At 31.6% G+C, this 23862-nt stretch overlaps 1 long non-coding RNA gene across 1 annotated transcript in view; it reads left to right on the top strand.

Moving 5' to 3' along the window:
- LOC134739742 (uncharacterized) overlaps positions 1–23862 on the top strand; it is a 259799-nt gene that overhangs the window by 222103 nt on the left and 13834 nt on the right. Inside the window, exon 5 of the long non-coding RNA XR_010126751.1 lies at positions 2229–2346. This is a non-coding gene — a long non-coding RNA (uncharacterized LOC134739742). The remainder of the gene's footprint in view (positions 1–2228; positions 2347–23862) is intronic.

The raw sequence follows: 23862 nt of genomic DNA, 5'->3' as shown, positions 1-23862 counted from the left end.
TCCTAAATACTTGGATTCTGGAATAAAAATAAAATTTCAAGAAACAACTACTAAATATTTGATTACTTAACTTGAAAATAAACATCGTATTTTAATAAAGACAATCAAAAGCTTGACAAAAGCTTGGTAAATTCTCAAGTAAAAGCATTTCTTTTGTATTATTATTTTATATATCTGATTTCCATTACCATGGAAATGGAAGAGAAATAGCAGTTGGAGGCCAGGAGTAGACTGGAAATCCTTCTTCTGGCTTTGTAAGCTGTCTGCCAGAGGTGATAGACACTGCCAGTGTGTTATGGGTGAAAAGAAAAAGAAGACCTCCACGATTCAAAGGGCTAGCATTGTTGGTTGATAAAACCTAAGGAAAACTCTTTAGTAAATGACCATATACAAAAATATATTCCTTTTCAGTAAAGGTCATTGAATAATTTGAATATATTTTTTGTAGCAACAAAAATATAAGATACAAAAGAGATTTTAAAGTTAATTTCGGTAAATGTCAATAACCTGAAGTATCACTCATTTTTAATGAAGTCAAATAAGTATAAATTCAGAAAAAGCATTGAAAATAACGAAGGAAATTTAAAAAGTTAATCTTAGAGCTTTCTGTATCTTCTGCTGCCTAACCCCAGCACATATGCACATAGACAACTAAATCTTGCCTTGTGGGAGACATATCCTCTAAGATTGAATGCACTGTTTACATTTAAAAGTTTTGATAGTGTTGAGACACTTTAAGCCTAGATTTGATGCACATAGTCATTCTGACCAAATAAAATTGAGTATTGAGTATTTCACTCACATCCAGAAAGAATAACAGGCTTCTGTAATAGAAATATTTTATGATATTCTGTGTTTCTTTCCATGTCCAACAACCATATATAATTCCCCTGAAAAGGCACCAGAACTCACAATTACTAATAAATAATGGATACTGATCCAATTGATGAGAGAAAATATGCCTTGCTAACTACCAGAAGTATGTAAAAATACTAAGTGTCTTTTTTTTTTTTTTAAATCTAAGAAACTATGTCTCCCAACCAGGTAAGATTCAAATATCTCAAAAGTCTCTCTCTTCTTTTTTTATATTATTATACTTTAAGTTTTAGGGTACATGCAAACAATGTGCAGGTTTGTTACATATGTATACATGTGCCATGTTTGTGTGCTGCACCCAGTAACTCGTCGTTTAGCATTAGGTATATCTCCTAATGCTATCCCTCCCCCCTCCCCCACCCCACAACAGGCCCCAGTGTGTGATGTTCCCCTTCCTGTGTCCATGTGTTCTCATTGTTCAATTCCCACCTATGAGTGAGAACATGCGGTGGGTGTTTGGTTTTTTGTCCTTGCAATAGTTTGCTGAGAATGATGGTTTCCAGCTTCATCCATGTCCCTACAAAGGACATGAACTCATCATTTTTTATGGCTGCATAGTATTCCATGGTGTATATGTGCCACATTTTCTTAATCCAGTCTATCATTGTTGGACATTTGGATTGGTTCCAAGTCTTTGCTATTGTGAATAGTGCCACGTTGAAGGCCTCAATGATGAGATCAGGAAACACATTTTCATGAGAAGTTATTTTAAGTAATATTTTTGTAAGCGATGTGTGTTAAAGTACCTGAAATGAATACAGAAAAATTATAGAATTAAAGTTATGATTTGTAAGAACTTTTTTATTTCTATCATTCAGTGGTTAGATTCTCAAAGCATTAACTTGATCAGTTATATTGTCAAAAGTCTACACACATTTATGCAACTTTTAACATAAAATAAAGTATGCTCTTTTTTTTCCTCAAGGGCATGATTTTTTAAATTCACCATCCATTATTTTTGGGTTATTCAGATAAAACAAGTCTAATTGCTAATTGAATAATTATCCTTCAATTCAAAAATAATGATTTTACTAATTTTTTACTGTTCCTTAATTTTCTTTTCTTCTGACTTTAAGGTATCATGTGTCTGTTTATTTATGTAATTATTTAACACTTTTATTCTGTAACTTTATGTCTTTTCCATATTCATGTTTATTGTAAGATGTAAAATTCTAAACATAGATATTGTGCCAAAAAATTTATTTCTCACAACCTTTAGAATGGGGTCATGTGAATTACATCCTGAAATTATAATATTTATTTTTATACTTTAATGTATGAGGATATTAGATTTTCTAGTCCCTTTTAATTTTTATTTATGTATTTATGTATTTATTTGCTTATTTTTACAGGGGCTCCCTCTGTTACCCAGGCTGGAGCACAGTGGTGTGATTATTGCTCACTGCAGCATCAAACTCCTAGGCTCAAGCAGTCCTCCTGCCTCAGCCTCCCAAGTAACTAGGACTATAGGTATGTGCCACCATACTTGGTTGGTTGTTTTTAGTTTCTTTCCTAAGGATAGGGTCTTGCTATGTTGACCAAGTTGGTCTCAAACTCCTGACCTCAAGCAATCCTCCTGCCTTGGCCTCCCAAAGTGCTGGGATTACAGGCATGAGCCACTGTGCCCAGCCCAGTTTTAGTCTTATGCTTTATTTATTTCCTCCCAAGCTTAGAACATTTCTCATTTTTAACCTGGTTTTTGAAATCTTAGAATCTCATAGCAGGAGCAGGAAGAGATTCAGAAAATTCTGAATCACCAAAATTCAGAAAATTGGGAACTGTCAGTTCATTTTCTGTTGCTTTAACAGAATATCAGGGGCTGGGTAATTTATAAAGAAAAGTTTATTTAGTGCATGGTTCTAGAGGTGGGGAATTTCAAAAACATGACAGTGGCATCTGGAGAGGACCTTCTTAGTGCATCACAACATGGTAAAGAGCATCACAAGGTAAGGGGATAAGAGTAAGAGATCCAGAGAAAGCTCACTTTTATAACAAAGTCACTCCTGCAATAATGAATATACTCCTGTGATAGCAATATTAATTCATTTATGAAAGCAGACCCTCGTTTAGGATAGGAGAGGCATTAAGCTGCTAACACATGAACTCCTGGGGGATACATTCAAACTATAGCAAGTTCCAATTTGGTATGTATTGACATGGCAAGTGCACTATTACTTCCATTATATTTTTAAATTGTTCGTAATTTAGTGCCGAAGATTCTTTAATTCACTATGTACATGTGATGGGCTATCATTACCTGTGCAATCAGTGATTGAGCATGGAAGTTAGCATTCTGTTACTCCTCTACTATTCAATCTTAATATGACACAAACTGTGGATGACTGGAGTTTCAGCTCATAGACACGACCTTTATATTTCAGTCAAAAAGTCACAACTCACCAGAATTTAGCCTTAGGGATGAACTCATCTGTTACCTACAATATGATGCTGTTACAGTTTCTATGATTAGTATGATGAAAATACATTCAAGGATGACCTTTTAATATTCCAATGGTTCTTACATGAAGTGGAATGAGACATCATGCACATATTCTTGTAATTAAAGATTTATTTATTTATTTATTTATCATTTTTGGTCTGTGATTTAGTAATGCTAAAAATAAGTGTACAAGACCATAGTAAGTTTATATTATGCGTATATGTGTGTGCAGTAATTCACTTCAATGTATTTTACTACTCTACACATCTCACTATTCTATATTTTTTCTTATTTAGAATTTCTGATACAAAGTGGTACTAGCCATTTTAGTCCTTCCAGGAATATCATTAAAGATAAATAACTGATGCTCTGGCATGCCATTAGAACTCACAGATAGCATTTTAACCTTATCTTTTTAAACTTCACATATCATTTGATGGGGAAATATGGTTTCTTCATAAGCAGCAGTTTGGAAGTTTTTGAACACTAAAGTTTTTGTATTCTGAACATGATAAAATAAAATATTTTATGAAAATAATTAGTCATAGAAATCTATGTAGAGGATTCTGCCAGGCCTGCAAATCTTCAACATTTATCTTTACTCTTAAGTGCTCTGTCCTCAGATGTTCTTCCCTTAAAACACAAAAGCTTGGACTTGCTATGATGAGTCTCTATAATAGTACCTCTACCTTATAATTTGCCCTAATAAAAAGCTCATGTTCCTAGTCAAGAGATAATGGAAACAGTTGGGGGAATGTGGGGAGGGAAGGAAAAAGAGAAATTATTTTCCTAGTCCTTAGGATTCTTGGATGTTATATGCAAATTTAATCCTTGGTTACTCCCTGGTTTTTATTGTCATTGTGGCTTTGTGCTTATGCAGTCAAACTAAAAGGAGAATAAGAATTTACCACAATTTTTTATACATAATTGTCCCTTGGTATCCAGTGTCAATTGGTTCCAAGACTTTTCCTGCCAATACCAACATCCACGGATATTCAAGTTTCTTATAGAAAACAGTGCAGTATTTGGATATAACGTATGTACATCCTCCCATATATTCTAAATTATATCTAGATTACAGTATGCAATACAATATAAGTAATTTGTAAATAGATGCTATAGTGCACTTTTATTGGTATGTTACTTTTATTTTATTTTTAGATTTTTAAAAATCCACATTTGTTTCAATCTGAAGATGTAGAAACCTCAGATATAGAGGGTTTACACTTGCTTATCCTCACCATTTCCAATTATAGTTCTGGGTATCAGAAAAAATAGATTAACATAGGATAAAAACATGTAACAATTGCCATATCACTCTACCATTTATTCCATATTTATTGATAGACTATGTGCTGAAAACTGTTCCAGGTAGTGAATAAGAGACAACAGGCCCCCAGCCTCAGGGTGCTTACATTCTACTGAAGAAGACAGACAATAAACAAATACATGTCATGCAATTTCAAATAATTATAAGTGTTATCAAAGCACTTAAAAGGATAATGAGAGAGGAGAAATGTTAGAGGAAATGTTGAGGACAAGGAAGTGTCAAAAGCACCAGCTGATCAGGCATCCAGAAGATATGATAGCGGGAACGATGTAAATGTCTAAAAGAAGAGTATTCCACAAAAAAGAAAGCAAATTCAAAGATTAAAAATGAGAGTGGAGTTCCTGTTTGAGTATGGCTATTGTAGAATAAGTTTAGGAATGTTTCAGAAAGTACACACTGTGGCCAAATCAGACAGGGCTCAGTAAGTCATGTTTAGAAAATAGACTGTTATTTTGACTATGATAAGAGGCCTTTGGTGAGTTCTAAGCAGGAGAGTGACAGCACTGATTAGTCTTTTAAAAAGTGACTCATATGAAGGAAATATTATTATCAGGGCAAGAGTGGAAACTGGGAGTCAATAAGTAAATCCAAAGTTGCCTTGGACTAGAGTGTCAGGATGGAGGCAGTGAAAATGCTCAAAAACACTACTTGCTGATGGTCAGTATCTTGTGCATGAAGGTAAGAGATGAATCAATGAGGAATTCAAGGTTATTGAGGTAAGCAACTGCACAGAAGATATGGCAAGAGGTCTTGGAAAGTAATAAAAGATTCTGTATTGAAGATAATTCAACAATTGTTCTTACTATCTTCTATGAGCAAGTCCTATAAATATTACACATATAAATACAATAATATTTATAATATAATTGCATCATACTACAATAATAGTATATATAATATAATCGTATCATAATATAATTAAATATTAGGGCATGGCTCTTGAATTTCTGTGTGGATAGACTGGTAGATATAACTAGAACACAATATTATGGTACGTGTGGTAAACGCCATGAAAGTAATAGAAAATAAAAACAGCAAGTGATAGGAGTTTGGAGAATGGAGAGACATCTTTTGAGATGTACATGAACAAGTTTTACAGTGAAGTTTGCATTTGAAAAATCATATACTATGGTAGAATTTTAATCTGCTGAGTTATGTAGGAAATGCATTCAGGAGAAAGAAATTTCTTCAGAAAAAAAATGAAACTGTAAGAAAAGTAAAGACAGCAATAAGTCTAGTTTGGTTAGAGCAGATGGTGAATATATATTTGACCCATGTCTGGAGCTAAAGCTAGAGAGATGGGCTGAGACCATAATGTAAATGACCTAAAATGCCCATTAAAATTATTAAGTAGGCATTAAAAAATGGCTTTGAAATGTAAGTAGTGGCAAAGAAAAGTTGCTTGTACAATATTGAGTGAGAAACTAGTATTCAAAATTATATCTGCATCATGATCCCAACTGTACACATACATATAAAATAAATGGCGTAGTGGTTTTAGAAATGCCAAGTTTTTTCAGGATGATAGTAAACCTTTATTTTTTATTTCTCTACTTTATAAACATTCTGTCATTAATGACATATTCTATGTCATTAACATAGAATATTATTTAAATGATTCTAAATATGGAATTGGAAAAGAAAGAGAATTGGCCGGGAGCGGTGGCTCATGCCTGTAATCTCAGCACTTTGGGAGGCCAAGGTGGGTGGATCACCTGAGGTCAGGAGTTCGAGACCAGCCTGGCCAACATGGTGAAACCCCGTCTCTACTAAAAATATAAAAACTAGCCAGGCGTGGCGGTGGGTGCCTGTAATCCCAGCCACTCGAGAGGCTGAGGCAGGAGAATTGCTTGAACCCAGGAGACGGAGGTTGCAGTGAGCCAACATGGTGCCACTGCACTCCAGTCCCCGACACAGTGAGACTCTGTCAAAAAAAAAAGAAAAAAAGAAAGAGAATTTAAGAAGAATAATAAAGAAGACTGTGAATAAATAAACAGTAATGTCTTCAATGTATATATTAGATACCTACTAAATACCAGGGTTGTACTAGACACTAGTAATATAAAAATTAATGCAGGAAATCCAGCTTGCTGTGGACATGCACATGAGTGGTTAAAAACTATTACTATATTAATAGTTAAGCCATATACCCCAAAGGTTGATATGCATAAAAATCACCTGGGTATTTTGTGAAATGCTCATTCTGATTTAGTACATGGTGGGTGTGTCTTCTGCATGTCTATCAAGCTCTCATGTGATGCCAGTGCTGCCATCTATGCAACACACTTGAACAGCATGAGGGTAAAGGAAGTAGTTCTGGAGAATATCACACTTCAGATGAGATTGGATAAACTCAGTGAAATTAGCCAAATGAAAAAGGGAGATAAATTGGGTCCTCTACTCTCCCCACTTCAGAATTTAATGTTGTCTTTGAGACCTAAACTAGTAATATATGGCTATAAAGTATGGTCTCTGTTTTCTATAATAGAAACAAGTAGAGGATGTCAATAAATATGTGATTGAAGAGTTCAGTAAGCCCTGAATTGACAATGTAGATAAAGACCAAGAATGTCAGGAATGGCAGGCAATTTTAATTGGATAGATGAGTATCTGATCAATTTTACTTACATGTGTGTAGAAGCATTTCATGAAAAGAAAAGTTTTATTCTCTGGAAAAGTACTTCTCAATATTGTCAATTATTGCAGTCTGGAACAATTTAAAACAATACCAATTCCCCACCCTACTTTAGATGAATTAAATCAGACTGTGGTATCTTAAACAATCTCAGATGCTTCAAACCAGAGTTGAGAAGCACTGAGGTAGAGGAGAAAATATAAAAAATAAAAAGAATCAGAGGTTGGCCATATTGAATAAAATAACCAAGAAAATCGGGGCCATAGCACATGAAGTTGCAGAGATCACACTTTCAGCCCCATAAAAGAAAAATTGCACTGGATGGGTTAAACAGAAAAATCAGACTTTATTGAGGACTGTTGCAACAGGGACCAAGACTAGTGTAACAGCAAAGAAAAATTAAACTCAGGTCTACTGAAACAAAAGGTGGGTGAGTTTTTAAGTGCTGCGGTGAGCTAGCGGAAAATTCCTTGAAGACATTAGTGGGGAGATTGGTCGATGTGTTAGACTACCTGTTTTTACTAGTTAGCCCTTATAAAAGTTAAGCTCCTTCTCTTCCACAGAGAATGGATGATCGAGACTGGGGACTTTATCTTTCTGATGGTTATATTTCAAAGCGATGACTCTCAGGTCCCTGAGAGAGACATTTATGAGTGATAGAAGGTCTGAATCTCAAAGGAATAAATGCAAACTCTAAAATAAAAGACAGATATAAACTAAAAATAAAATTCTACCACCCTCACCCACCTAATGGGTCCCCTTGTGGGCCAGGGGACCCCAGAAGAACCTTAAAGCTGAGTTCCTGGTCATGATGCGATAGGAGGTCAGACACACCTTGTTATATCCCCTCCCTTTTGTGGTTTACACACAACACAACTGACCAGTGTTAATGTTAAAATAGAGATCCTAAGACTGACAGAAAATACTTTTTGTGGCAATAAGATACCAAATTATAAATAGGACCTAAGGCGATGCCTGGCCAGGGCTAAGTCATGCATCCCTACACTTAAAGATAAATGATTCCCTAACAGCCATAAGATTTTTCTTTTTCTCTAGCAGCTTAGCAAGCATTGGCCTCAATATAAGCAATATTAAAACAATGTGTAGCTGCACCAGTTACTAAATGACCCCTAGTTCCTGTTCCACAACTACATGTAACTACAGCTTTGATTGTCAAGAGATGGATTTCAATAGCTTTCTTTTGGTAAGAAGACTGGAGACTATGGACTGATTCTGGCTGGTTTACAGAAATAGTGCACTTGCATGAATTTGTGTCCTGAAAATACCAATTGGTGTATAACACCAAAAACTGTAATACACTTAAATGTTGTCTCCATCCCAAAATAAACATAGGTCATATGTTACATGCATATTTGTTCAATACCCATGTGTCAGGACCATTTTCATTAATAATCAGAGCTCCTTTTGTAACCACTGAATATGTATGTTCAGAATAAAACTCTTGCCCCAGCCTCCCCTCCTTCCAAGTACCTGTCTCTGGTCCTGGCTGGAAGCCTGCTTCTCAGCCTGTGAGATGGCCACCTTACAGGCTGTAGCACTTCATGTGAAATAAAATCTCTTTTTCTCCTTTCCTGATTATAAAATATAAAGTTAACACAGATTAACAAGAGAAAAACATATAAATGTATTTAAATTTATTTAATATAAAATTTATGTGACATGGCAGCCTTCAGAAATGAAGACTTAAAGACCCAGAGAAATTGTGTATTTTTATAGATATTCAGGGCAGAAATATACTTGGAGTAAAAGGGTATCATCTAACAGTAAGAAACTGGGGGGAATTTAGCAAGAGCTGTTTGTTCAGATTCTTCTAGGCCTCCAGTATAGAGAAGGATCACTCAACTGAGCATCCTATGACCTACTTTCAGGGAAGGTAGGTCAGATAATTATTTTACAACCTGCTTCAAAAGAGAAAGACCAGAGGAAGTCAAAGAGTGATCTTCCTGCTTCTGTGGTTTTCCCAATTTCCTGCAGCTTAAAATACTCAGTATTCCAAGGTAGCATATTTTTTTAGTATCATTTTCTGAGCTCCATCAGCCTATAATCAGGAAAAAGCCTATCTAAAGGTTAGTCAGGCTAAGGAGAACATTAAGAGAATTCCGGCCTACCTTCATACATTAGAATCAGACAATTGCCCACCTTGTTCCAGTTCTAGGGTCACCATACTTCTGGTTAAAATTTGGCTTCTTGTGGCCACCTGATTAGAGAAAAAAATCACGATCAGTTCGAGTAGACCATTCTAGTATTCCATTCCATAAAAGTGTTATTTTATTAAAGTGGATTATTATAAATTCCTGAAAAAAAAGTCTGTCTAATATAATGAAGTTCATAGTTTTATCAATGTCCAGAAATCTATCAATATTTTAGACTTTCAATTTCAGAAATTTGCATTAATATTCATTCTAAGTTACAAAAAACTCAGAATACTATTAAAGCATAGTTTAACAACAACACATTATGAACTAGTATTACATTAAATTTTCTGCAACTTAGCAACTCATAGACATATATAATAGTAGATAAAGCTCCAGTAGTCAACATTGGCTATTATTTTCTATATACTTACAAGGGTTAATTCAGTTAACACTTAAAAAATATTGGAACAATGTAATTATTATCATCTTTCATACATAAGTAAAATGAGGGAAATATATTTTAAAAAATAACTTGCCTAAGTCACAGGGTCTAAATTAACATTGCTCACTTTAAGACTCTAGTAATCTACATTATTTGCAAATTTTGTTTCACGTGCTTATTATATTTGTCTCTCCTTCTCACCTTCAGGCAGCCTTAAAGGAATTTGTTTCTGTCCTCTGGAACCATTAAAGGTTGTACGTCCAGTCTACCTTTCAAACCGCTGTTTTGTATCCCAGTATTATTATTACCATGTTCTTAAAGAAGAGTCTTTTCTTATTGTTATTTTGCTTCATAATTTTTTGTTATTGAATCTTACCCCCTACTTCTTTACATGTTCCTCTTTATTAATGTTTCCATGATGTCTTATAGCATTATTATCATTGCATTTTTGTCTGTCACTTTATTTGGAAGTCTGGATTTCCACATGTGATGTAGCTGTCAGATGTAGGCAGCTACTTCTTTGTTTATTCTGAGTAAATGGCAGTAAAGGGAGGCTACTACATGCACCCATAGGCCACTCCCTGAGTAAAGAGTTTTGTTTCTCATTAAAATATCCCTTTTTTTTTTTTGAAGTAACCAGATGTAATTTCCTATCTTCATCTTCATTACGGACATATGACCAACATAATATTACCTTCCAAATGACTTGAGTAACTGGATCTATTTTCTTATTCAGGTTCTCATTTTCTCACTTCTCATTCTACAATAGGTTTATTATTGAACTAGGGAAAGATATTCATTGCAAAAGGTGAAAGGAGATTTTCGGTTTTCCCCTTGTTCTCTGAAACTCTGGACTGTGGACTTGGGAAGAAAAGTGGCTCAACTACCAGGACTGAACACATTAAAACAAATTTACTGTAATGGGTTGACCTTCTGGTTCTTGGTTTGAAGTGGGTATTATGAACAGGGGACTCTATTTACCATTTCTCTGAGAGTAAGGTCTTGTTCCTGTGGACATTAGGATAGGATGCAGTGGTTACACTTCAAGAGAATTATTTTCCAAATTGCAGAGCCCTGAAGAAACTTGGCTGAACCTTGAGGGGTTTGTTGTTGTTATTGTTGTTTGTGGGATGGATTTATTAGAAAACTGCTGCAATAAAAACCTAGACCTGAAGATATTGTGAAAAGAAAAAATATATTTTAGAGTTAAAACAAGTGAATCAAGACATCTAGAAATCCATATGATAATCTTTATATACAAGTTTAAGTGTGCTATCATTTTTACTTTACAGCTATGACTGACCTTCCCTCAGCAAGACATGCCATTTGAATTTTCTAGCTTTTATGATAAATAGATTAAACTATGCCTGTTCTTACCCAGACTCTCTTTTAACCCAAATGAACCTGCAAGTAGACATCATTGGCTTGGGCTCTTTTCACTGGGGGTGATGTTGGCAAGAAACATATATAAGGTTAAAAGAAAAGGAAAACTACGAATCAATGAGTAGAACCTTAGACAGAAATGGAAGGAGAAGCTGACCTTTTCTTGTTAAAAACTAATTATTAGGTCAACAGAGAGTGGTAAGAAGTAAAAGGAGTCCTCCAAGCATATCCACTGCAACCACTTTGTAAGTTAACTGTTATTAAAGCATTATTTAGTTACCCACTGAGACGAAGGCAAGATCACCATCAGGGGATGACACACAGCATTTTGACTATTTCTTCACACAATGGGAAATTTGTGTGTGTGTGTGTGTGTGTTTGTATTTTTAGTGCTACTTTATAAACTCTAAATTTAAAGTGTTAAATATATATGCTTTTCCTTCTGCCTTAAATAAAATGTGGGATGGCCTTTGAAATAAAATGTAATCACAATTTAAGTGCCAGCTTCTCTTAATTACTTTTAGGTATCATGTTATTATTATGTGTACTAAGAATATTAAAAAAGTCTATTGGATGACAAGCCATTCTTGTAATGTGAGGCAGGCAAACCCAGAAGTTATTAAAAAAAGGAGCATATCACCAAAAGAATTATTACTGAGTCAGTGAATAGAGACATTATGAGAAAGAAGTATCTTATCTTAGAGTGACAAGGCTAGGAGTGACACTACCTATGGAATAAATGAAAATTACTTGATCCAAATCAGAACGAATCCTGAATCTTGCTCTCCTAAGTAATATGCTGTACCTAAGCTTAGGTATGAACAAGTTAATCTCATTCATGTAATGTCAATTAATACAAAAATTCAAAAGACTTCCACTTGTGGGTATCACTGTGCTTGTATAATATCAGTGTGCCTTGGCTATTAGGAAACGGTTTAGTAGAATAAATGAAAATAGTTTGTGACTCATTTTAATCCTTTTCCTTACAGCCAACACTTCTGGAAGGAGGAGCCAGTAATAAATATGAATTTCAAACTGAAAATAGCTGAAAGAAGCAAAAAGCTCCAAGACCATAGGGCAGGGATTAGAATCAGAGACTAAGCTGAGAGGATCATAGTGCCCATGTGAACTGCTTCAGGGAAGGGCAAAAGCCTGAGCATGCTAGAAAGTGAGACAGCTGGTGACTGGGAACACATGGTAGGAGAGCTGCATGGATAATTGTTGGCTTCAACAAACGTAAATTCACTACAGGCACTGGGGAGTAGATATACACGCACCCAGGCTTACATCTGTGTGTGTGAGAGAGTGATATGCACATAAGCAGGAAAATATCTGCAATTCCTGTCATTCTACTTTGCTTTCCTGTCAAACATCAAGTTAACAAATAAGCAACTGAAAACCATAGGCTTTCCACAGATGGAAGTAAGGTGGTTGAAAGTGATTCACCAACTAATAGATAACTATTTCTCAGTGGAAGCTTCAAGGGGACATGGGCTTTATTCTGCTAGAACACAGATCAAAGAGATTGAGCTAGTTGAGAGCTGTTGTCTGAAAGACATTGGACCAAATTATACTGACGTTATCTACACAAACACAGATCACATCAGATGCCAGGAGGCTGGCAGAAGCGTGGATGACAGTTATAGAAAGAAGATGCCTGAGACTGCAGATGGGGAGGGGAGAAGACAGAGGACTGAGAACATGACTATACCTACCTTTACCTGAGTTCATTTTTTGCTTAATGTAGATATAGAGTGAAGAAAAAGAAAATGATACAGCTTCACTTTTAGCTAAAGTTTTCACTGATAGCTTAATATTAAATGCAGAGAAAATGTAGTAACTATCAAAAAAGTAACTGGCTATTAAAAATGGAAAGATGAGATATATTATAAAGACAGGCAGTATTATAGGGTCAGGTTGATTAAATCCAATGCAATTTCCTTGTTCTCTGTAGTTTCCCTTATACCATCTTGACAGTGCATGCCTTTCACGTCAGAGAATTTCATAGTAAGGAGTGTTCTACAGTGTTTTATGAAAGCCAAGAATTTGTGACCAAAAGCAAGCACCACCACCACCACCACCAATAACAACAAGAATAAACAGTGTTGTAATATGACACACTGGTAAAATATACTTCTATAACATGATCAATAAAATGGTGATAACAAGGACTTTATAGAGTTAGCATGAGAATTAGATGAAAATATACATGCATATGTATGTATTTATACATATGCATTATATATACATATAATACATATAATACATATGCATATAATACATATACATATAATACATATGCATTATACATGCATATGTATGTATTTATGTGTGCATATGTAGGTGTGTATATATTTAAACAATGCCTGTCTGACTCATTTTAATAATTCAAGGGAAGTGATTATCTTGCTAAGCCATCAGTTCTCATGAAGGAGATAATGCCCATATTGCTGACTATCCCAAGTTACTCATGTCTAAATGCACAGGGAGTGCTTACTAAATATTTGTTAGAAAAATTTAATATTAAATTGAGAACATGTCTATAAATTATGTGACAGAACTTTCTAAATGTTATATTCTACTTAGTTACTATATTTTTAATTTGACAAATAAGGGTAATACCAACTGTTCAACTTTTTATATAATTAAGAAAATACTTTAGTGGTTATTTAAATAATTAACCGTCAAAGTTTAGAGGGATATGATATTAAAATAATGTAACAGTTATTGTAAATTGATTTTATGACGGATTTTTGATATCTCCTTTATGTTATTACATCACATACTGAAGTTAAACTGTTCCCTTTGGAAAAAAATAACAAAGAATTAACACTTTACTATAGTAGATAATGAGCAAGCTAAAAACATTTTTAAAATCTAGTGTTTTGAGTATAATACTGGAAATTACTTATATAGCTGAGAATTAGTATATATATGTGTCTCTATAAACCATATACAACAAAATGATTTTTAATTACATCAGTATTTGCAGAAGATATTATTTGATTATTACTGCTATAATTTCAATAATAATTCTGAGTAGTAACTATAATATTTTATCTAAATGACATTAGTGCAAGTAACTACCTTATAAAATAGTCTAATTTAAACTGAACTAAATTATTTTATTTTTAAAAGTGGATGTTTAATCAACTATTAAAATATTATGCTTATTTTATAAATACATACATAAATCAAGTGTTACATGATGTTTCTTAGACCATTCCATTCATATTTAGTATTGTACAATGAAAAATTATTTTTTTGAGAAATTAAAATGTTTAGTGGAAGCTTCATCTGTCAGAGATTGTAGGATCACTGGTATGGGACTAGTGCTTTCACCAAATAAAATAAAATAAAATCTGAACAAAATATGTAAGACAACTAGTTTCAGGCATAGAATCATAGACAACTTGAGATTGCAATCCCTGAAAAAAGGGAACCCTGCAATCCCCCCTCAAGATGGGCTATACAGCCTCCACACTTCTGCACCTTTGGACTATGTTCCAATTTGTGCCAGAGAGCTTGAACACAAGAAAAGTGCCGTGATCCCTCTGAGCTGAGAAAGCAGAGAATAGAGCTTGTGGCTTCTGAAGCAGCCAGAATATAAGATATATAAGATATTGAAGTCACCAGACAAAGGGAGTCAAGAAGAGTTGAATTATGAAGAATTTGTTTTTGAGGCCTTAATTTCATGCTGAGCTGCACATATTCTGGTAGGGACTCAATTATTACAGAGTTGAGAACAGAAGAGAAACACTAGGGTTTGAGCAATGCTGAAAGATACTGGAATTCTGGCCCAGCAATAGAGGAGAGTTGATATCCCAGGTATTCAGCTAAGACAATAAAAAGATTATGCATTAGGAGTAAGAACAATTTCTTATAGTCTACTCTAGAGTAATGATAAAAATTCCTAAAATCAAGCCTAATAAAGTTCACCTGGTAGAACTTTAGATTCAGAAAATGTTTCCTGTGGCAGACTGCCACAGTTACTGCTTGAGACTGTCACTGTGACAGTTATTATTGTTACTACTTGAAACCATCATTACAACAGTTACTACTGTTACTACTTGAGACCCTCATTACAAGACTGAAGGAAGGGACAAACCAAACATAGAAATGAAAACTTAAAGACAAAAGTAACTGTTTTAAAGGAAGGGGCCAGGGGAAGAAGAAAAGAGCTCACTGCTTCTAGTGAGCAAAGGCAGCCGCCACACTGAGCTTCCACAGCCTTTTGTATTTATTGGGTAGAAAGAGCAGGCAGGAGGAGCTAACAATTGGTCAGCTGCTTGATTGATCACAGGTTCATATTATGGCTAACAGGCTTCAGATGTGCCTAATCAGAAGAAATACTAGTGCCTGGGTCGTGACTACCCTCAGGATTCCTTCTGGCCGGCAGACACAGTTTGTCAGTCTGCTAACAACCTGCTTTCATGAGAACAGTTTGCTGTTTACTCATACAGCCTCCAGTGGTATACTGAGTTAATCACGACCCTCACTCTTTCGGCCTTCAACAGTTTCCTATACAGTTAGAGGCTTAAAAAATACCTTATGTTTTCCACAGGTCCACCCTAATGATATGTTGAAAATAAGCCTCAACAAGTTAAAATTATTAATATCACTTTCTTCTGATATATGTGGTTTCTGACCTTGACGATCTCATTGATTTTTCATGTTATTACATTTGGATCAGCTCAATATCATATCCATGAGAATTAGAACAGTCTAACAAAAATATAAAATGCATTTTATTATTTGCTTTTTAAAAATGTCTTCATGGAAAGATGAGAATTTTCCTCTTTACTGTGTGTAAGTGTCTGCCAGCCATGGACACCATTATTAAAAAATAACACAGTAATATTCTTAAGGAGCAAACTCAGTATTCAGAATAGAATGCTGATATTATGCAGCATGCTTTTTCTTTTTTTCTATTTTTGGTTGCTTCTTAATTCAATTAAAAGCATTCATAAGTGCCTAATATTTATCAGTTTATATACCAGGCAGTTCACTTATAACAAAACTTTGTATGTGTTTATATATACACACACGTATATATATATATATATATATATACACACACACACCACGTATATTTTGTATAAATAAAAATGTGCTGTATGTATTTTTATATATTTAATTGGTGTCTATACATTTATATAATAACCGATGAGTATTTATAAAATATATATGTATATTTGCATTATACACACATATACACATAGATACACTATATATATATTACAGGCGAGAGATACATATATATATATTACACATAAGAAAGCTAATACTCTGAAATGTTAAATAATTTGCCTAAGGCCAAATAACAGTTCATTCCAAGGTCTGCAAAATTTAGATTTCTTGGATGCCAAGAAAATAGAAGCTGGTTGAGGACTGAAGACTTTAGGAGAGTAGATAAAACATATACTATTTGCCCTAGTTTGTTTCATGCTGTGATAACAGAATGCCCAAGGCTGGGTAATTTATAATGAACAGAAAGTTATTGGTTCAGGACTCTGGAGGCTGGAAATTCAAGATCACGGGACAGGCATCTTGTGAGAGCATTGTTTTGTCATCTCATGGCGGAAGAAGAGAGAAATGGGGAGAGAAAAAAGAGGGCCAAGCTCACTCCACTGCTGAGATAAGGAAGTCAGTCCTACAATATTGCAGGAATGACATTAATCTTTTCATGAGGGCAGATCCCTCATGGCCTAATCATCTCTCATTAGGCCTCATTTTCCAACACTGCTAAATGAGGTTAAGTTTTCAACAACTGATTTTTGTGGGACAGAGTTAAACTATAGTACTAGTGTATGAATAGTGAGAATCCATCGCCAATTACCACACCTTCACTCTTTAAACAAGAAGTTGTTAGGGACAATGCCAAGTGTCTGGATAAGATTTTGAAGAGTTTTATATTGTATGTAACATTATTTGGTAGGGGGTAATTTATTTATGTAAGTGGGAAAATTACATGAGGACTTAAGTAACATTTTAGAAAGACTCAATAGAAACTCTCTGAATTGTACTTGGCCAAAAATCAAACTCTATAAAACTCAAACTGACAAATTTTCCAAACATAGTCCAGCAGGTAAACAATTTGCTTTATCAGTGTTTCTGATTCAGAAAAACCGAACTGATTCAGTTCAATTATGTAACACTAATGCAAATATCTTACTGTTTTTTAATAGCAAATATCTTGCTGTGTGTGAAATTTTAGCTCTTGATACCTAACAAGTATAAATCTACAAGCTCACCAGGCAATCTCAGACATTTTAGGTTAGAAATAATAGTGTGGGCCACATGGGAACCTTGACGTGAAATTGGAATACATAATCACACTCCTTGTCCATCAATGACTTCATTGCATCCCATTTTTCTCTGTTTCATGGGATCTATATAGTTCCACACATCTCCACTTCTTATTCCCCTGTAGCGAAGGTCCCTAGAAAACATTCAAGGTTTGCTTTTTACATAAAATTGATTAATTTTGATCAAATGTGTGGATGTTATTATTACTATCCAGAAATTTATTATAATCACATGTCACAATACTTTTACTTCATTTATTGCATAAATGGAGAGTTTGGACATTATGCACATTAGTCTCAGAGGGGCAGGTTTCATTTTCTTCCACATGTAAAATTTAGAGTCGTCCTTTAACCCATTGGTTAAAATTCCAAGCTGAAGTCAGTTGTAACACTAATATGAACTTGGACAAGTTACCTGACTTATTTGTGGTCCAGGTTCTACATCTGTGGATATTAATCAGCCAGAAACCTAAATGAGTTAACTGATACAAAGAACACTGAAAATGACTGAACGCTTAATTATTACACAACACACATTGCTGCTTGTGTCACCAATATTATCTTTGTAACTGAATCTTATCTTTATGCCTTAACAATTAACCAGTCATTCAAAATATTTTCCATTTCCATACTCTGAACATTTCCTAGCTCTGAAAAATGGACTAGCTTTAATTTAAAAAAAATTAAAAGATATTTTCTTTATCAAGTATTCAAGAAATTACATTTTTGGCCAAAAATATCTTCTTCTTTCTGTGGAATGGTTTAGTGAAATGGATACACATGCTGCTTATTTTCAAGAGTTCAGTTATGTAAGACTAATGCAAATATCGTGCTGTTTTTTAGTAGCGAATATCTGGCTATTAAATACCTGTTTTATTGGTGTCATAGAATTGTTTGAACTAACATAAAATATTGTGACTCATGCTCTGGAAATTATTTATTCCTTACAGGATGATGGGGATAGTGAAAGAAAAGTTCACTGATATGTTTCTTCAACTTTTCAGGCAGGAACAGAAGACTTGGGAAACTATCCTTGTGGCTGATATGTATTCTTTCTTATAAAATCTAAAAATAAACAAAAATGTATACAAACAGAGAGTCTAAAAGAGATAAAATGAAAGCTTACATACAGTATGCCTTGGAGAGAAGAGGAGTATTTATATTGTATTTAGTTTGGCTGGAGAGAGACATCATGTGACAAATAAAGCAATAAGTACAGTCAGTTTCAAAGCTTTTGTTGAAACTTTGAAAAATCTTTCTAAATTATAAATTATCAAAAATATTAATTTAAAACCAGTTGTAGTTACATTTGTAAAAGTACTTATGAGTTATAATATTGATTTTCTCCTATTTATAATTTAAAACATTTATTCATATGTTATATTCCATGTTTATACCACAGTATCTCTATTTATTTGCTTCTTCTTTCCTTAACCAACATCTAGATATTTGAAAAGATTTTTTAAGTAACAATGCTGAAACATTAGGGAAAATTATGCATGGGAATTATATAAATTTTTAAATTATTTTCTTCTTTTCTATGAATAATCGGGAGACCCCTGTATATTTTGATAATATCTATTTTGTATCTTAAATCGAGTTACTTTGTCATACAGTCATGACAATTTTAATGCGTAAGTTTTACATTTTATACCTCCCTTGCCATTTAAAGTTCTATATCACATATGTGATCAAATTAGTCTAAGTGATCAAGACTATTCTTATTTTTAACACAACTGTCTAATCTTGGTTTTACAGCTTCTTCTACTTGGGCAAGTTGTCAGAACTCTTTATAATATAAACCTGCAGTCTCACAGGCATATTGGCATTTCACATCAAAGCTACACAGTGATATCTGCTAAACTGAGTAACAGTTGGGGATCAGGGTAAACTCTTTGGAAAGGAATTTATAGACTTGCATGTATTATGTACGTAAGTTATACTGTGAAATTATTGTAGTATTGAGATCAAGAATCATCACAGGTAGTATATCTTCTCAGTCAACCTAAATAATTTGTGATTGTGATAGCTGAACGTGCCTAACACACTATTCTGTATTCAGCATAAACACATGGCTTTTCAGGTGGTGAAAAGGAAATGCACTATGACTGGAGTCACTACTTTCCTCTGCCTGTGGGTGGAAGCAAAACATTTGTTTTGAATCAACAATTGTCTATTGCACATGTGGGCATTTATCTTTATGGAGTGTGTGTGCGTGTGTGTGTGTGTGTGCGTGTTTGTGTAAATTTACTTGTACAACTTTTGATTGAAATTACATATCTCATTATATTGTGTTGTTTTCCCCAATATGTCTTTACTGACTCCACTTGAAGGAGAAATATTTAAAAAACAATCTAATGAATTGTATATTTTGTTTGCTTATTTATTTGTTTCCCATCATAGGTAAGTATGGATCTTGTCTTATGGACCTTAACATTCTATGTTTGATGCTGGCCCTTCTCTCTCTTCTTAATCCTTAAGACTATCCTAGTGTATCAGAATCTGTGGTTTTTGTTGAGTGAAAAAGATTTTTTTTTTTTTTAAATTAGAGGTCATAGGTTTATTAAAGTAGACAGGAAAAGCTATCTTTTAATATGCTGGGAATTTAAATGATTACAAAATGTTCTTCAAGTTTAGAATAATACATATTTTCTATACTACTGAATAAGAAATACTAAAACTATAATCTTCTGAAGGCAGTATTTTGTTTTCCAGGGAAGTACTTTAAATCCTCAATACTAGGGAGGATGTTTGGTAGGAGAAAACAAGAAAAAAAATAATGAAGGAAATCGTGCTTATATAAATTTGAAGAAAGACTTCCAGGCACTACTTAGACTAAAGTGGAAACAGTGCATGTCCTATAGTAGTCACTCAATAAATATTTAATGAATGAAAAATGCTGTCAAACCTTTCAATCACATAGAAGACAGTGTATATAATCAGAAAGCATTTTGCAAAAGCTATTTAAGAAAGGCTGTTAAAGAACTTATTTTCACTAAATGATAAGTTTCTGAATTTCCAGCGTTTGCACAGATTTGTGCCATTGCAGCAAGACAGGAAATTAGCTAGAGCTGTGGCAATAGAGTCATGGGTATTGTATGTTTGAAGCAGCAATTTTCTGTAATTTCAAGACCAAACTCTGAATGAGTCCAAAAGATTCTAAGGACACTGTGATTTACAAATGAGTCTAGGGTAAGAAAATGTTTTGTGCATATGGCAAATATAGATGCAGCATGGGGCTTGAATTTATAGAATTAGAAGGAAGAAGACAATGACTCCCCGAGAGCAACGATATTCTGGTCACAACTGGATTGCCTATATCATATATGAAAATAGATGATTATTACATCACCTTCTACTCATGGCCAAAATGGTTCAGGACATTTCACCTATAACTTGTCTCTACAATGAGCTCCTCACAAAAACTACTAGCAAATATGAATTGGCTTGTGAGTTAAAATTAGTAATTTCTCACCAAACTATTCAAAGATGTGAATGTATTTTACATTAATAATAAAACACATTGGAGTTTTTTGTCACAATGCTTATTTGTGGTTTTCAAATCAATATTTGTGTGTGTGTGTGTGTCTGTCTGTGTGTCCATCTTTCTGCCTGCATGCTTAGAGGTTTATTCTCTATATATAATTTATTTCATAAGTTCTGTTTTTTTTTTAAGTGAAAGATTGTGTGATATATCAAAAAAGAAAAGAAAGTTTTCAAGGGCTGTAAGCAGAAGTAACTGAATGGAGTGAATCTGTTCAAAAATTTAAATTATTGTCTTCCTGTACAGCTTGCGTTGAAGAAAACAAAGATACTATTTTTAAAAATATTGAAATATTCTGTTCTGATTTCCTCTTAATTATACTTTATTTCTAACTTCAATCTCCTTATTTGGGAGGGCCCTTCAGGGAAAGGGGATAGGTAGCTAAGCTTAGAACAAAGCATTAGCTTGAAACCAAGATTTGTGGCAAGAGAGAGTTGCTAACTTCCTAAAGCTTCTAGATAACATATTGTGGACAAAGCCTGAATTATATATTATAGATCTATAATCTATAATTATATAGATTATAGATCTATAATCTATATAATTATATAGATCTATAATATATAATTATAGATCTATAATCTATAATATATAATATATGGATCTATAATATATAATAATAGATCTATAATACATAATTATATATCTATAATATATAATTATATATAATATATCTATAATATATAATTATATGATATATATAATATATAAATATATAATAGATCTATTATATATTTATATATTTTGTATATATATAATATATATTGTATATTATATATAATATATAATTATATATAATAGATCTCTAATATATAATTATATATAATAGATCTCTAATATATAATTATATATTATAGATCTCTAATATATAATTACATATAATATCTATAATGTATAATTATAGGTTATAGATATTATATATCTATAACCTATAATTATATATTATAGATATTATATATCTATAACCTATAATTATATATAATGTATATTGTATATCTATAACATATAGTTATATATATTATGTATATTATATATCTATAATATATAATTATATATATTATGTATATTATATATCTATAATATATAATTATATATATTATGTATATTATATATTATATAATTATATTATATATAATAATAAATTATATATTATATATAATAATAAATTATATATTATATATAATATATATAATTATATATTATATATGATATATCTATCATATATAATTGTATATATGATAGATATAGAATATATAATTAAATATATTATAGATATAGAATATATCTATAATATATAGATATATTCTATATATCTATATAGAATATATAGATATAGATATATTATATAGAATATATAGATATAGATATATTATAGATATAATTATATATATTGTAGATATAGAATATATAATTATATATTATATATAATTATATATATTATATATTATATATTATATATAATTATATATTATATATAATTATATATATTATATATTATATAATATATAATATATAATTATATATTATATATTATATATAATTAATATATTATATTATATTATATATTATATTATATATTATATTATATATTATATAATATAATATATAATATAATATAATATATTAATTATATATATAATTATATATTATATATAAGTATATATATAAAATTATATATATAATTATATATTATATATAAGTATATATATAAAATTATATATATAATTATATATTATATATAAGTATATATATAAAATTATATATATAATTATAGATATATTCTATATGTATAACATATAATTTTATATTCTATATCTATAACATATAATTATATATGTTCTATATGTATAATATGTAATTATATATCATATATCTTTAATATATAATTATATATATTAATATATAGAAAATATATAGAATAATATTAATATATATAGAATAAATAAATATTCATATATAGAATAATATATAGAATTAACATATATAGAATCATATATAAATATATGGAATATCTATATAGAATATATAATTACATAATGTATATTCTATAATTGTATAATTTTATAATTCTATATGTTATATAGTATATATATTATATAATTATAGAATTATATATATTTTATAATTATATAATTAATATAATTATATATTATACATGATATATATGATATATATCATGTATAATATAATATATATAAATTACATATAGAATATATTATACATAATATATAATATATAATATATAATTTTATAATTCTATATAATTCTATAATTCTATAATTCTGTAATTATAATTATATAATTATATGTTCTATATAGATATTCTATTATACATAGTATATATATAGTATATCTATGTATAATAGAATATCTATATAGAACATATAATTATACTATATATTTACTATATAGTATATTTAATATATACTATATATTTACTATATAGTATATTTAATATATACTATATATTCTATATAGAATATATAATTATACTATATATAAATATATAGTATATATATCTATATATAAAATAGAATATATAATTATACTATATATAAATATATAGTATATATATCTATATATAAAATAGAATATCTATATAGAATATATATATAATGATATATATAATATATAATTTATGGGAGAATCACATATTTCTGCTAAATAAGCTTAATCTGAGGCTGGACTAAAAGAAGAATGAAGAATGACACAAAAGGATAAAAGTATAACCTTACCAAGAATGGTGAA

The sequence above is a fragment of the Pongo pygmaeus genome, chromosome 5 (assembly GCF_028885625.2).
Source record: "Pongo pygmaeus isolate AG05252 chromosome 5, NHGRI_mPonPyg2-v2.0_pri, whole genome shotgun sequence".
NCBI lineage: Eukaryota > Metazoa > Chordata > Mammalia > Primates > Hominidae > Pongo > Pongo pygmaeus.
The sequence above is the reverse complement of the archived record's forward strand: the minus strand, read 5'-3'. Positions and strand labels throughout refer to the sequence as shown.